Source organism: Triturus cristatus, chromosome 1_2 (assembly GCF_964204655.1).
Source record: "Triturus cristatus chromosome 1_2, aTriCri1.1, whole genome shotgun sequence".
Taxonomy (NCBI): domain Eukaryota; kingdom Metazoa; phylum Chordata; class Amphibia; order Caudata; family Salamandridae; genus Triturus; species Triturus cristatus.
In genome coordinates this window covers 566,130,056-566,147,505 of record NC_140580.1, presented here as the reverse complement: position 1 = coordinate 566,147,505, position 17,450 = coordinate 566,130,056, and positions in this window count along the sequence as shown.

The following is a 17,450-nucleotide window of genomic DNA, read 5'->3' as shown; positions in this document are numbered from 1 at the left end:
TGTTTTTCCAAAACTAAAATAGATATTAATTACCACCAGGGGAATTACATGTGTGTCCTGTGGGTTTAGGTATCCGTTTTCTCCTTCTGGCCTGTTCCTTTGCTGCTCTAACTTTCCTACTTCTGTTCCTGATTCTTGCTTACCTGCCTGCTTCTTGTCTGAATCCAGAACTTCTTTTATATGCGAGGATTTTTTCCTCTATAAACTGATTATTAACAGTTAGCTCATTAGTTTGTTCAGATTCAAGAGTTTTTCTTAAGCATCCTGGAGTATGAACAGGCCGATCTGAGCCGCCTCAGGCCATATCTTAGATTTAAGCGAAGAAACTACTTGAAATCAGCTAAAAAGACTTGCTCTTGAAAGACCTGACAAGAACACAGCGCTGGGGCGGGAGCTTATTTACCTCCCAGAATTATGTTTACACTTGAGAACAGAGGCTTGGGGCATAGCCAAGCCCTCTGTTGTGAATACAACGCTGTACAGCACCTTGCACGAGTCTCGTAGCTGTGTTCACAGTTGAGAACACAGCCCTGAGACAGCAGCTTACCTCCATCCCAGCGATTTGTTCTTAATTGTAAGCACAGCTTTGGGATAGATGCAAGCTGCTGTCCCAGCGCTGAATTCACATCAGAGAGCACATCCCTGAGACAGCAGACTGCATGTGTCCCACCGCTATTCTGTCATTTGTAATCACAGTGGTGGTTCATGTGAAAGTTGCCAACGTACCCTGTTCTGGGGCTGGACTGGGGAACCAAAAGCAGCTCTGGCAAAAATGCTTAAACCAGCCTCTCTCCCCTAGTATCCTCGTGCAAGATCTTGCTTTCCATCCATATATTCTCTCTCTTCTTCTCTCCTCTCTCCCTTCTCTCTCTGATTGATTTCTCTCTATGTTCCCCTCCCTCCCTCCTTCCCTCTCCTTATCTCTCTCGAATCCTCCCCATGTCTGATGCATTAACCTTGGGGAGCTGATGAAGGTGATAAATGGGCATGAGAGTACACCCTACACCCACCTTTAGCAGTATTAGATAAGCTTAAACAACATCTGCTCTTGGGGAAATTTGGAGTGTGTGGGTGCTTACTCTACCCCTGTCTCTGGAAAGGTGTACGTAGTAATTGCATGAACCTCCCCTTGCCCATGGAAAAAGTGAAGGGAAACTCATAGAGGCTCCAAGGGCAGGACAGCACACAGAGGGACTGTAGTGGGCTCAGGGCACACCCTTCATCCTATGTCTAAACAGCCACCATCATGCACCAACAAACCCATCACTGTGTTTCACGCAAACAACATCATACACCACACACCCTATATTATACATTCACACTAAACATGTGAGCCAAGCCAATATAATACATCAACATATCCACCATCACAAATCAACACAAGCAATAACCTAAGTCAGCCAATCCACCATCTTATGTCCACACAACCTCCATCATACATCAGCACCCCCACCTACATACTTTCACACAGCCAGCACCATACACCAACACCCCCACTATCATACAGCCATATAACCTTCATTTTACCCAGCACAGTTACCATTGCACACCAACACACCCACTATTATCACCAGCACATCCACCATCAGACGTCAGTCGAAGCAATTCATATAATAGCATATCACCGACCACCACGCATTCACACAACCAAAGTGCTTAATTTGATCTGATGGCTGCTGGTGGGGCTCACCGGAATTCCCTTTTTGGGGGCCGGCACTTATTTTTTCTTATCAGATATTGTTGCGAGCAAGAGAGTAAAAAACACCCAAATGCGAAATAAGGAGGAAGAGGAAAAACGGTTGCCCAGAGAGAAAGCAGCAGCTGACAAGAGTGGCATCAAGGGGCAGAGAGTGTCTGGTAGTAGATTAAAGAGGCCTCAAGTGAATTCAACACTAAGCAGCCTTGACATGTGGTGTGCCGATTTTTGATAGTCCCACCAGAGCACAACTTTGGGTACCAGTATTCACTGTTGAACAAATTAAGCACTGCACAACCACCATCATATGGTACAAACCTACTAACATACTGCAACAAAACCAAAATCAAATATCAATATACCCACCATCATACTTCTACATAGCCCTTGTTGTACCCCAACACACATACCAGTTTACGTGGACACAAACATCAATATACAACAACACAGCCACTGTATGCCTGCACATATGTCTGCACATCTAGCATCATATCCCATCACACATATCATAAGTCAACAGAAGCAAAAGTTGTACGTCCAGACACCCACCATTATATGCAAAAAGACCATTATATATTCGAACATCGAAAATCCTACACCAACTCATCCACCATTATGTGTCAACAAAAGCAATATCATATGTCCACACAACTTCTATTCTACATCAACACAGCCTCACACAAGTATCACTGCAGTCTGGAAGAGCAGTTTTAAAGTGCTAGTTCGACTTTGACGTTTACACCAATGGCAAAACACACACTTTATTTATTTATTTTTTATTTATTTATAGAGTTTTATATAGCGCGAACATGACCCATGGGTATCAGAGCGCTTCACAGTTACACTTCCCATAACTATATGTATATAAGTCTCCCCTAATGGAGAGGACGGAAGTACCATTGGGCCCCCCGGCAGGGAATTGTTAAGCTATTTATTATTAAGTGGGACATATACTTTCTTATGTCCTAACAATAAAAACCCCAAACAGTTGTTTTTACTGTGGAAAGGTAAGTAGCCCCATTGGCCTGTACAGCATGACAGGCTGACATCTCAAGTTTAAATTAGGACATCTAAAATTGGTCTTTCAAGGTATCAAATTTATCGTGGCATGAAACCCGACTTGATACCCCAGTCAAATTTAATGTCTCTTTAAGGAAGGGCACATTTTAGAAAGTTGCCCCTCTGCTGTCCAGTTTTTCCAGTAGCCATAAAAGTTGCCCCTCTGTTGTCCAGTTCTTCTGTAGCCAATCACAGCTTCTGGCCACCAGACTGCCTACTGCCCTCTTGGGAGGAGTGTAAACAACTCCCAAGTGCAGGATTAATAGAGGCCTGCAGCATAGGGAGGTGTTACCTCTCCCTCACAAGAAGCCACACAGTGTGATGGCCCAAAAGGCAAGCTTCAAAGAAGAATCCACCTTTGATGGGCAAATGGTAAACACACTGGAGAAGGGCTGCCCCTTTGTTCATGTAGACTGGCTAGAAGCAGGAATAGAGAGGGGAAACCAGTTGCCAAAACAGTTATCATGTGGGCGTGTAGCCCACAAGTAGCGACGCCTCTAGAGTGGGCTACCATGCTCCCCATACCAAGAGAAGAGTTGTGACATCTTGTGAGTGGGCATAATATGTCACTCTGGGTTTGCTAAGATGCCAAACATAGCTGGATGTTGTGATAAGGAGGGAGGGAGCCTGGTAGACCATTAGCTAGTGAATGCTTCATTGCCCCAGAGCACTTTCTGGGAATAAATATGGTACCCTAGACCATAGTTCAGATCTCATCTGAACAGGAGAGAGGACCGAAGAAGGACTGCCCTGCTGGCCCTGGCAAGAGAGGCTGCACCAGCTGCTGGCCTGCGTCTGATGCTCTTTGGCCTAGCAAACAGGGGACTGTGCCTGTGGTACCTGGATGGTGGAAAAGACACTCCTGAGCCCAAGACAGAAAAGGTTAACTCCAAGAGTCAGTCGGCTGACACACTCTTCAAGTACCAGTGCCATAGAGGATGAAATAGCCTGTTCTGGCATGTTAGTAGCCACTTTCTTCAAATCAGGACTAACTGCCAATGTGCAGTCCAGAAGACTGCTCCTCAGTGCTCAGGCATTACACTCAAGACTGCCGGACCCAGGAAAGTATTCAGAGGGCAGATTGGTTGCCAAAGATGGATACTAGCCCTCACCAAAGGGAACCGCTGGACCTGCTTTAACCGGAGATCGTTAGCCCAGCCTTGCTGGACTTCAGCTGGTTCAATGAGGACTGTGAGGGACATCAACTGATGTGGACCAAGACGTCCCACTTCACCCGTGGACTGAGTATTAACCCCAGGAATACCACAGTTGACCACACAGCACACAGAGTATCTTTCAGCATCCTCAGAATCCTGTATCTTCTGCATCAGGACCACTCAATTGAAGTCTATGGCAGTCCTTATGTAAAGTGTGGAACTGGACTTGAGACTGCTTTGGTGACCAGGTAACTGTTGAAATGCTCCTTACTGTCCCTCCTGGCCTTCTCCCTGTTGGAATTGGTCAACTTGTCCAGGCCGGAGAATTCAAACACAACTCTTCAAAACTATTGAAAAGTTTCCAAGCTTTACGATTACCAACGCATGTTTGCGCTTTTGACTAAAAAGCTGAGATTTACAGTTTACTTAAAAATCATTCTCTCTGGAAGCCTTCGGTGGATTTTGTTCATTTTTGTGTCCAGAAATTCATAAAAATACAACCTATCTTTATAAAGTGGTGTTGTATTTCTTTTGTGTTGTGTGTCTTTCTTATTCTACTGTTAGGTGTGTCTAAATGCTTTACACTAGTTCCTTTGATTATGCCTTGCTGCTCGAAGCCACAGCTACCCAGGATTGAGCAAGAGATTTTACAAATGAGTCCGATTGGACCGAAGATGGTTTTGTGAGTGTATTACATAGTGAACGCACACAACCACACCATGTAATACACCACAATCACAGCTGCACTGACTTTGTGTCACCTCTTTGTGATGCACAGCCAGTTTACTTCCAAACAACCTCTGTGCCTGCATCCATAATAGAACAATGTTCCCCTAGATATCACCCAGTCATTCTTCAGAGCATAAAATAATGATGCAATTGACCTTGCCTTAGACCACAATAAATATAGTAAATTTAAAGTCACCAGCGGATTGAAGGTGTAAGAAGGGCGTATAACACAACAGAAATCCTGGGGTCTAAAGGTAAAGGAAAATAGGTGGTATGTGGGGTGAGGAGAGAAAGCCTAATGTACGTAGTGAAAATGGAGGAGGCTCCAAAACCAAGGTCATGTAATCACCGAGGGTAGAACCCCATCACATGGGATTTTCATCCCAAAGAAAATCTCAAAATCTCCCAGGGCAGGCAGCGCCCTTATGTGAGATGTGAGTCCTTTGTGCTATGATTGATATGCACCAAACAATGAAATAAATCAAAAATGAGCCTAAAGTGAGTGGGGATTGCAGTGCTAGTAGTAGAGAAAAAAGTAGGTGTATTAAAACTAGTGACGGGACGGCCAGAGGACTTCTGTTAGACAATGCCGTCCCGATGTAAGATTAAAAAGAAGTGGGGGCAACACTAATCAAGTCTGATCAATGAAGCAACGTGAAAGAATGTGGTCGACATGTTTCAGCCATAACGCCTGACTAGGCTAGGCTTTCATCAGGACCTAGAAGCTACTGCAGGGAAAAAAACGTGACAAAGGATATGGTATGCACCCTCAACTTGATTGTAGAGTGCAAGTCTCTTCAGCGAAACATACAGCACCTAAATAACAGATAAAGAAGGGACAGTGTGGAAATAAAACCGATATGCTCAGTCATGATAAATAGGAAAAATGTATAAATATAGACTTGAAGCATGGTCCAACTCACCCGATCAAACTGGGTGGTAAGAGGACCTCCACCTGGCAACCGCTCAGGAAGGAACACCGCTCTGGAATGGAAATGTAAGGACTGGTGAAGGGGCTTACACAAATAGAGCAAGTGTCAAAGAGGTGGGAAAGACAGCTGAAAACTAGGGAGAACTGCCCGGGGCAGAATCTGCACACAAAATGAGCTCGGTGAGATCATTGTGACAATTAAAACATGGCTGCAAAAAGGCAGATAGTCAAAGTGATCACGGATAATGCAGATCCGTACAGAGGCAGACCAAGATTGAGGCGAGGAAATACCATGCTAAAAGATAAGCGCCTAGAATGAACGCAAACACCGGCAGCGTAGAAGCCTACCTGTCCGTCGGGGAACCAGGCTGGAATGAGCCTGCAGCCGGAGGTCCCGTGTGATTGGACGGAGGCGGAAGAAATGAAAAAACTGCCGGTGGAAGGGGCCAATGGCGTGGCAGGTATAGTACACAAGCTGGAGTGGGAGCCAATACAAAACGCTGTCACACGCATCTGGCTGTTGATGGAAATGACAGGGCAGGAATGACGCTGTCAAAATATCGCTGACTCGATGCACCTGGGGAGTCAGGGAGATGACGCGGTGCGCTTGAGGAATGCGGAAGCCGCCGTCAGATGTAGAATGACGGCTCTCAAGGCACGTGTTGTTCTGAAAGGTGCGAGTCCTCTTGGTGGATACGGGCGGAAGTCAAGAACACCAAAAAAATGCTTGTGTGTAATGTCCCAGGGAGGCCACGGGCTGTGGGGCAGACGGTTATGGAACAAAAATCACGGCCAAAGGTGTAAACGCCAGTGGATGCGGGGGGAAGAAAGCAAGGATATGATGTGGGCTGGATCACGAGTGTCCCCCTCAGAAGTTTGAAACAAGGTCAAAAGGACAGGCTAAGTGCGTTTATAACGATAGCCAAGGGATATCGTCATTAAGTCCCCGAACATGTGTTTGTAGTTTATACACCCACCTCTGCTCTCGTTTAAAAAGGAAAGCGGAGCTGTCTGTAAGGTGTGGTGGTATGTGGGGTTTGTCAATGACGGTCCAATGTAAGTCATCAGGGGCATGTTTAACCTCCAAAAAGTGGTTAGTAAGTTTGGTGGAGGTGCGGCCACACCGTATCGTGCTCTTGTGTTCCAGAATACGAGTTTTAATACGGCGGGTGGTCATGCCGATGTATCTCAACTCGCAAGGGCAGGTGATCAAATAGATCAGATGGGAGCTGTTGCAGTTCGTATGGCTCCTCAAAATCCAGGGTCGGCCAGTGCCAATGTCAATCTCCTTGGTCACAGAGGTAAGGCTGCATGCAGCACAAGAACCACAAGGGTAATGGCCCACAACTGGAGGGAGTCCCCACAAGGTAGGTTGGGTGCATCTCTGATTAATGCGTGGGCGGGTATGTACCAATTGGTCCCTGATATTGCTGCTGCGTTTAAACGCAAAAAGGGGTTGGGGTAGCCCAACCTCACCTATATTAAGAATCTTCCAATTGGAAAGAATGATTTTCTTGAGTTTATTGGAAAATTGGCAATAGGTGTGGACACACGTGAGTCTGTTTTCGGATGCTTTAGGAGTCTTGGGTTCTAACAGAGCCTCTCGGTTGTTGTTAGCAGCTCGTTTAGAAGCCCTCCGAATGAGATGTTTAGGGTAGTTTCTAGCCAGCAATTGCTTAGAGAGATTGTTGGCGTGTTCCTTGTATTTATCGCTAGAGGAACAATTCCGTTTAAGGCGCAGGAATTGGCCGAAGAGCAGATTGTCACGCAGAGCTCGTGGGTGAAAGCTGTCATACTTTAAAAGAGCGTTCACCGCCATGGGCTTTCTGTATAGCTCTGTGCCCAAATACCCTTCCGATGGGGTGATGAGGATGTCGAGAAAGGGTAAGTGAGTCTTGGAGTACTCGCAAGTGAATTTCAAAAAGGGGTCACAGTTGTTGAGCCAGTCTTTGAAGGCCAAGAGGGAGGACAGGGATCCCTGCCACAGCACAAACACATCATCTATGTACCTCTTCCAAATCGTGATGTGATCCCTATATGGGTTGGTAGTATTGAGGACATGTTGTTCTTCAAAAACATGAACGTACAGGTTCGCCAGGCTGGGAGCAAAAATGCTCCCCATTGATGTACCTGATACTTGCAAGAATAGCTGGTCCTCGAATTGGAAGAAGTTCTCTTTCATTGCAAGTCTGGCACAGGACATGATGAAAGAGACTGGAGTAATGGAGTCAGGAGGATCTGCAAGCAGGAGAGATTCAATGACAGATAAAGTTTCATCCTGCGGGATACAAGTGTATAGCGACTCCACATCAAATGATACAAGAAAGTCAGTAGTGCAATCAAAGGACAAATCCGTAAGGAGGATGAGAATATCCTTGGTGTCCTTGAGGTAGGTAGGCATCTTCGACACTAAGGGACGAAGGAAATGGTCAGTAAAAGCCGACAGGGCGTAGCCATGGGGCACTCGTGGTGCTTGTGCATGGATTGTGTAAAAAGAAGTTCTTCAATTTGATCTTCCCAAAAACATTTCATAATTCAATTTGACCAGAAAGGGGTCAGGTCTATTGGTGGGAATAAAGCTCAAACCCTGACTCAGTATCACCACTTGACCTGATATCAAAGTGCACCTGAATAAATTTAAGATCGAGGCCTCACTGTTATTATGACTAGTGGGTCTAATATTCGCCATTCATATTTATATACCCTCGTTTGCCTCTCTCTATGAGCGCTGTACTAGTAGTAGCCACTACTTCTGCGGCCGCTTCTCTTGACTTCTGTGTCGTTGGCCTTGGTATCCCTGGTTGGAATTCCTCCCTGGTGGCCATTGGTCCCTTCCTTCTGTCTCTAAAACCGTTGAATGCTTAGAATTAGGGATCCTGGATGTGTGAGGTGCTGTTATTGTGCTTGGTTCAGAATCAGACATCTGATGCAGATGTATCGGCAAAAGTGACAAACCTGTTTGGATGTTGGTGTCCCCTATTTGAAAATCTGCCTCTAGAATCCTGTTCATAGTACCCTTCTGATAGATATGGGTAGGTAACATTCTTGTCGTAATTCTTGATGTGTCTAGCTAATCTGTCTAGTTTATTTTGTTGTGCAACAATTTTGAATTCTGAAACAGTTTTCTATAGTGCTGACAAGGCTTCTTTGGCATTCTTTGGAGCCTGATCATCCAGTATCTCCTTCACCATGTCAGCTATTTCTTTTTCTATTTTTCTTACATGCTCCAATGCTGTATCAATGCCTAAAACCATCAAGTGTCTCAAGCAAGTATTCCCTACAAAACAAAAGCTCTCTCGGAATTTGGGGTCATCAACACATATGGCTGATTTGTTCCTAACGTAAAGGCCTATTGGAACCTTATTAGATGGTAAATATTGAGTCGTGAGGTGGCCATGGAGTAGAGAATGTATACGTTTTTTATTTACTTTCTTCAATGGTCATTTTTTTTGTTTAGGGAAGTTATCTATTGGAGTCAGGACTGATCCCAAGAAGGATGATCACCTTAGGAATTTCTTCTTCTCAGAAATATCAAAGGAAGAACCAAATCCCTATCACAAACTAGAATAGAGGTGAATACACAATGTAATGTTTGCAGGATTTATAAAGCCATCGCTGCCATTGCACCACTGCAGACAATAGATCTAGAACAAGGGGCACCAACTCTTTCTTGTCCTGATAAAGCCTTGATGTGGCTCAGCTTAAGGGGTCAAAAAGTCGACATGTTGGGTTCCACCCATATCATTTATTGTTGAACTTCTTAGATTTTCAAAGGAGAATTCTGTCCTATTGGTCAGGACTTCTGTATATATTGCAGATTTTGCATATATACTATGTGTTGTATATTGTTTGGCTCATCAGGTTTGCCTCCTGGTCAGAGCTGTGTTTAATGCCTGACAGGTAGGGCAGTCTCCCTTAACTTCGTCATTTGCACTGAATTGCCTATTTTGCACATATTGTTTTTAAAAATACCGAAGCTTAGCTTATTTTAATATTTCAATACTCGCTCATTTACCTTAAGTTTGCACTCCGTGGCGCCTGTGCCTTGCTTGATCTGCGGTGAAAGGGGAAGCGGGACACTCGAGCCGGTGGAGGTCAGCATTTCAGTTGTTTGCACTACCGCCCATATATTTCATGCTGACGCGAACGCGCGCAGCGGACGTGCGCAGCGGGCGTGCCGCGAGCGCGCCGAAGGCGCGCCTAAGTCAAGCCCGTCTGCGCCCGTCCGCGCTCGGTCCGGGCTCAGGGCCCATCCCCCTGGCCCCACAGTACCAGGCTTTATCACCTATTCGAGAGACGCTATCTTTCATTTAGATACTAACAGAGGTAACATGTGCTGCCCAAGAACACATCCTGTTATGCTCCTAAAAGGAGGTCTAGTATCTTGCCCGAACTGCTCTGGGAAGCCTCCATCTTCTATTGAATGCTTGAATAGATCTAAACCTGGAAAAAAAGATAGCTACGCCTTTGTACCTATTAAAGCTATGCTCTTTAATGCCAGGTCTCTCATTAAACATAGTGATGAATGTGCACTGTTAATCGAGGACTACAATATTAAGTTGGCTTTTATCACTGAATCCTGGTCAGACGAAGCCTCTGGCCCGGACCTAGTTAAAGCCCTGCCTCCAGGATATCTATGCCATACTCAAGATAGACTCAGTAGGAAAGGGGGTAGGCTGGCGATAATTTATCACGACTCTTTAGAACCCTCCTTTTGTTCAATTCCAAACTCGACGTGTGAAGCTCTGGCAGTGAATGTTTGCATTTCCCCTCATGATACTCTTAACGCTATTCTTGCCCGGAGCAAGAGGCGCATTTTTAGACTCAGCAGGAATGTTCCTCGAAGAAGGTCTTAGCGCAAACTCATTTACCATTTTATGAGATTTTAACTTCTATTTGGAGGACACCATGGATGCTGACAATGTTAAGCTTCAGGAAATATTTGGTGGTGGGGAACTTATTCAACTTGTTTCAGACCCCGCTCACAGGGCTGGTCACACCTTGGACGGAATCTTTTCTAACAACCCCAACATTAAGTTTAGTAGTGTAATGTCAGTTCCTTGGTCGGACCACGCAGCCGTCTTTTTTGAGATTTCTCTTACTAAGCCCTCTAAGCCAACAATCGAACCCTTACCTAGGATCGAAACTAGAGCCTGGAAAAATATTAATAGTGAGGAATTTGAAAACTATTTAAAGTCAACCTTGGATGTTTGGCCTCTACCGGTTGATAAGGCCGCGAAGGCATATACCGAATGGCTAGATTCGGCCTGTAAAGGTGTAGCCCCAGTTAAAGTCTGTATCCCTAGGAGAATGACACCTTCGGGCCCCTTGGTATGATGATAAATTAAACCACAAAAAAGTCGAATGCAAACGATTAGAACGTGCATGGAGGAAGGATTATACCATACTACCAAGAGGGCGTACAGAGATAGCCTGTACAGCTATAAAAAACTGCTTACTGAAACAAAAAAGATATTCTACGGGGAACAGATTAGTAAAGCAAAATCCTCCAAAAAAGAATTATTTAATACAGTTTTAAAACTTACAACACCCACCCTGGGAAAACCTCACGGCAACTCCGAATTTTGTGAAATCCTTGCCTCCGCCTTTTAAGATAAAGTGGGCACAATCTTTTCATCCTTCAGCAATTCGCTGGCAGATGGTTTAAAGATGGATGCTTGGAATTGTCCTATAGACACTAAGACAATGCCCTCTTTGAATTGTTTTGAGGCTATGAGCACCCAAGATACCGTTAAGCATCTGCAAGTAATTAAATCTGGATCTCCTTTAGATCCCTGCCCAGCACAAATAGCTAAACTAGCATCCAATACTATTGGAGCCGCTCTTGCCCCTGTTTTTAACAGTATTTTTAAGTGTGCCCTGTTTCCTAAAATTTGGAAAAGAGCCTCAATCCTCCACCTTCTCAAGAAAGCCAACCTGGATCCCAAAGAGCCGAACAATTATAGGCCCATCTCTCGACTCCCTCTACCAGCTAAGCTGATAGAAAGGGAAATGAACAGTCAGCTGAGTGCTTTTATCAATAATAATGGACTCCTTGACCCCACCCAGTTTGGCTTTCGTACAGAACATAGTACAGAGCTTGCGCTGATTAAGTCAACGGAGGAGATCAGAGAGGTATTGGATCAGGGTGGCGCGGCAATTCTGATCATGCTGGACCTTTCGGCGGCCTTTGATACGGTCCACCATGAGGTATTGTTGGACCGTTTAGGCGGAAAGGGGGTAGCTGGTAAGGCCCTTGCCCTTTTAAGATCCTTTTTTTCAAATAGAACTCAAACAGTGGACATGGGTACTGATTGCTCAAAGCCTTTTTCTTTGCCCTGTGGGGTTCCGCAGGGCTCAGCTCTCAGCCCCACGCTATTCAATATATATGTCTCCCCTTTGGCAGCCCTTATTCGATCTTTTGGCTTCCAACTGACCTCTTTTGCTGATGACACTCAAATAGTGCTATCCATTCAAAAAGGCAAAGAGGCTGAGGCCGGTCGGGACTGCTACAATTGCATGCAGTCGATTGCTGACTGGATGTCAGCAAATTGTCTCAAGCTGAACGCAGGGAAGACTGAGGTGATTATTTTTGGTAATCTCTCAAATCTCTGGTCTTCAAATTGGTGGCCACAATCTTTGAGCTTACCTCCAGTCCCCACTAGTAAGGCAAAAAATCTGGGAATAATGATGGACTCTAGACAGTCCTTTGCTGATCAGATAGGTAAGGTGGTGTCATCCTGTTTTTATATACTCAGGATCATGAGAAAAATTAAGCGCTTCCTCTCGGATGACAGCCTTAGGACAGTAGTAACAGCACTTATTATGTCTCGTTTAGACTACTGTAATGCCTTATACCTTAACATTCACAAAAGGCAGCTTAATTGATTGCAAATAGTACAAAATGCGGCCGCCAGAGTCCTTTTGGGTAGCCCCAAGTTTGTCTCCGTAATGAAGGGACTTCGGGACCTTCATTGGTTACCAATGAAGCAGCGGATAGAATTCAAGGCTCTTTGCCTGGTCTTCAAAACCCTGGAGGGTCGTGGGCCGGCCTTCATGAGTAAATACCTTCAATGGTATACCCCCCTAGGGTCCTTCGTTCAACCAAGGCAATGTTGGTAAAAGTCCCACGTGTTAAAACAGCCAGCTGGGGGGGTAGGAGCTTTTTCTGCTGTGCTGCAAAAGTCTGGAATGGCCTCCCTCTGCAGCTTAGAGCAGCAGCTGGGCTCCTAGAATTTAGGAGGGGCCTAAAAACCTGGCTTTTTTCTTAATAGATCTTAATTTATTCTATGCAATTTAACCTCTATTTGACCAGTAGGCAACGTTTTCAGCGCCAGGACACCTAACGGTAACAGTGCGCTTTACAAGCTCTATTAACATAACATAACATAACATGTTTGCACTTACACTGCATCGTCACTTGGAGCACCTGCATTGTCTGAACTGTCTTTCGGATTTATGGTATGAGAATATCATATAAAAGACAGATTACTGGTGAATTTATATTGACTACATTTATTGTGGACTAAGGCACGGCCAATTGTATCATTATTGTATGCACTAAAGTATGACTGAATGATTCCTAGGTGAACATTGTTCTTTTATGATCCTATTAGGTATGTTCCATGGAATACTGGGTGCGTCTTGTTCTAGATGGCTTGCATCCATAATATGGCACAGGCACAGATGCAAAGCGTTTCCCTCCTGTGCATGGGACCATGCCCCCATGCAAATGAGGGAATGTCCCGTTATGAGAAGGCTGGTGCTATATGAGCACCGGTGCTATCTGTATTATAGAAGGGGCTGCACAAGCTTCTGCACCCCCTTCTGTAATACCAAAGTGCCCCTGGGTGCTGAAAGTGGCAACACACAGCTGTTGCTCCTCCAGGGTTCCGTGTACAATACAGACCCGTGTGTCCACATAATCCCATTATCATACATAGAAACATTCAGTATCAAATGCCAACACACCCTACATTGCCAATACACTCACTATTGTAGGTCTACACAAAAAACATCACAGGCCACTACACAAACTATAATTTACAACACTCTCACCATCTTACATGCACATAAATACAACATATACCAACACAACCACCATTATGCAAAACATCCAATATCATACTCCAGTACACACCAATAGATGACAATCAAACATCTACACAAACATCATATGCCAATACACTCACCATTATATGCCAGCACACATGCCTTCATACTGCAACACAACCATCATACACCCATACAAACAACATGACATGCCAACATATCCACCATCATATAGTCACACAATCAAATTCATAGGCCATTACACCCATAAACATTTACAAAGACACTACCTTTTCACATACACACAAACATCATATGCAAATACATCCCCCATCATACACCAGCACATCTACCTTCATTTATCCGTGCAAGCAACATCTTATACCAACACATAGCACAACCTGTATCAGATGTCCACACAATCCATAACACACCAACACACTCACTATCATACACTAACCCATACAACATCACACAAGCACAAATTAACCACCATGACCTCATGGTTTATGACTTCACCAGAACCCTTGCATAACCATGCTTCATGGACTTCCACCATTCAGCCAGCCACTGCCTTACATGTCCTTGATTTGATTTAGATTTTTAAAGCGCGACAAATGCCCGGAGATGTCTTGTTGCTAGCGTCTACCAGGATAATACAGCTGAAATGGATCAAATTATGAACATTTCAAAGATAAAGAAAAAAAACATGTTTTTAAATGCTTTCGGAAAGTCAACAGATTAGGTTGACATCTTAGAAGCATTTGATTCCAAATCAGAGAGGTGGCATGAACAAAACTTCTGTTTCCCCAAGTGTTTTTAATGATCTTGGGAACTTGCATCATTTTAGCGTAACTGATCGAAGGCATCTTCTGGGAGAAGACCATAGAATTGTTTTCTTCAGCCTTATGTGCAATACAGAGTACTTTAAAAGCCACTCTTTTGTTAATAGGAAACCAATGTAGCACCTCCAGCCCCTTGGAGGCTGATTCGTATTTTCTGATGTTTTTCAGAAGACAAACTGCTGCAAACTGCAGCCTCTGGGGTTTCTTTAGTAACCTTGCTGTATCCCCAAGTATAAGGCATTGCAGTAGTCCGGCCTCAATAACACCAAAGAGACAACAGCAGAATTGTTTTCAGTATCTTTAAAAGATAAAAACAGGAGGAGTTAAGCTGATTTGTATGGTCAGCAAACATAAGCTTAGAATCAAAAACTACTCCTAAATTTTCACTTTGGCAACTGGTTTAGGTAAAGGGTCCAGAATAGATGACCACCAAGAGACCTTCCAGAACGTTAAACCAGGCCCAAAGAGGAGCACCTCCGTCTTATCTGAGTTTTATTTAAGACATTGGCTGTTCATCCAGTTAACACTTGCTCTCAGAAAGTTGTTAAACCGGAGAGATACCTCCTCTACGTTTCTGGTAATAGACACAACTATTTGTGTGTCATCCGTGTAGGAGATTGTATTAAAGCTGAAAGATCTAATCGATTTTGCAAGTAGGGCCACAAAGTTCACCGTGGGACGCCACAAGGCAAGGAGAAGGAACTGGAGGCAAAGTTTCCAAAGGCGACTGAGTTCATTTTATCACGTTGAAAAGACACTAGGAGATTAAGGGCTCTACCTCGAATCCCAAAGTCCACTAGGCACTGTTATAGCACATTATGGCTTATCGTGTAAAAGGCTGTGGATAGGTCCAAAAGGACCACCGCAGCCCTTCCACTGTGGTTTCCTAAATCCAAATTTTGCTCCATCCAGAAAGTCATTCTGCTCAAGAAATTCTGAAAGAGCCGAGTTCAGGTATCTCTCAAGAACTTTGGCTGGCTCTGGGATCCTAGAGATGGGGCAGTAGTTCTTTTCTTCAGTTGGATTTTGGCAGGGTGTTTTAAGCAAAGGAAGGATGGACGCTTTTTTCCACTCTAAGGGAAAACTCTCAACATTTATGACGTTATTCGGTAATGCTGTGAGGGGAGATGCTAAAGTTCTTGCTAATTCCTGAAAGATTTTCGAGGGACAAGGATCTGTTGGAGCCAATCACTTGGCCATCTTTAGCAACTCCACCACCTTTTCTGTTGTAAGCAGCGGGAAATGAAAGAAAATTGGGTGGCTGTTATCCATGGAGGTCGTTTTTGAGAACAAGGAATTATCGCTTTAGACTACCTTAAAGTCCATGTAGACCGCCTCAACTTTGTTTTTGAAAAATTTGGTTAGGTTATTGCATATGTTTTGCGATGGAGCAAAGGTGCTAGCATTAGGAGGGCATGAAAGCAGATGGAGTGTTCTAAAAAGCTCCCCAGAGGAGTTACTAGCCGATTTGATTTTTCAGTAAATCTTTTCGTTTTAGCCCTTCATCTGACCATCGTTTTTTTTTTTTTTTTTTTTAAAAACTCTTTTTATTAACATTTCCATTTTCAACCAGTACTGCAGTACCATATCGTGCTTTATCAAGTACATCACAGTTTGCTCGTGTCAGCCTTTGCCGAGTGCTAAGGGTCCCATTCGGTCTCCTCAGGACCCCAGCACCCTCCTCCCCCACCATGCCAAACATCTCGTGTCTTGCTTCCCCACACAGACCATCGGTTTTTTAACCACTTAAGTACAACCCCTTCCGCCCAGGCTGCACTCTTTTTTGATGTTTGGGGGAGCTTGCACTTAAGTCTTCATAACTTTTTTTTCCACAAAATGTATCCAGGCTAAATGTGTGTCCTTTTTTCCCAAATGCCGGGTATTCTAAAGACGCAGATGCCGGGTATTCTAAAGACGCAGAGGGTTTGAGGATTCCCCTTGAAGGAATTGAGAAAATGAACAAAATATAAAAACATTTTGGCTTTTTATTTCTTGTGAAAAAATGGGGAATGGTGTGAAGCAAGAATATGTATGTTTTGTTTTTTCTAACAATAGCATCAACAAAAGATTTGCTGTGCTAAGATTACCAGCTTTCAGGACCAGGATGAATTGTAAAAAAAACATTTTTAACAGTTTGTGCAATTCTCTAAGTGGTAGTTGATTTTTCCTATTTTCTGTGGTTTCTACCGAGTTGCAGTTTGTGGTAGAAACATGTGTTAAAATCCACTGGGGAACCTGAGAAGCTGTAGATTCCTTAAAGTAGATAAATATGGAATTCAGCAGGGCATCATTTGTGCAGATCACTCATTGATTTCCCTGAAAAAATATCAGTTGAAATAAACAAATAATGAAAATAGGAATAGGGGACAACGTTTACATCTGTAATGTTTTGTCCCAATAGTTAATTTACAAAAGAGTAACACATAACTACGTCTGTTATACGGTTGTTATCGCAGGCATAGATAGTGTTTGTCAGTTGTCTAAAAACATGTGATACCCAAAGCCAGCAATTGAGCTGCAGCTTATAATAATTTTTCATTGTGTACCGACCATATGTCGATTCATATAGTAAAATGTATTGAATGAAAAAATAGTATGCAGGAAACGTATGCAGTTTTAAAATGTGCTCATGACAATACAATTAGGAAAAGTGGCTGTTTGTTCAACTCTCAATTTGTGGTTACCCGTACAGCAATGTGATTCAGAGGGCATTTCGCAAAATGTGTTTTTTATAGCACACCAGCTTACATTTGGAAGTGAAACATTGAGAGAAATTCTATGGAAAATAACAAATAAAAATAGTACCCCACTTGTGTGGGTGGGCCTATCCCCTTGAATAGGAAAGACCCAAAAACGAAACACAGAAATATTACGATTTTGCATTTCAAATTGATCCATTCTGGTAATAAGGTTAGTTGCTGTATTTTGGCCCAAATTTCCCCAGCACCCATGGAATTCTACCAAACTCAAGCATTCCTGGA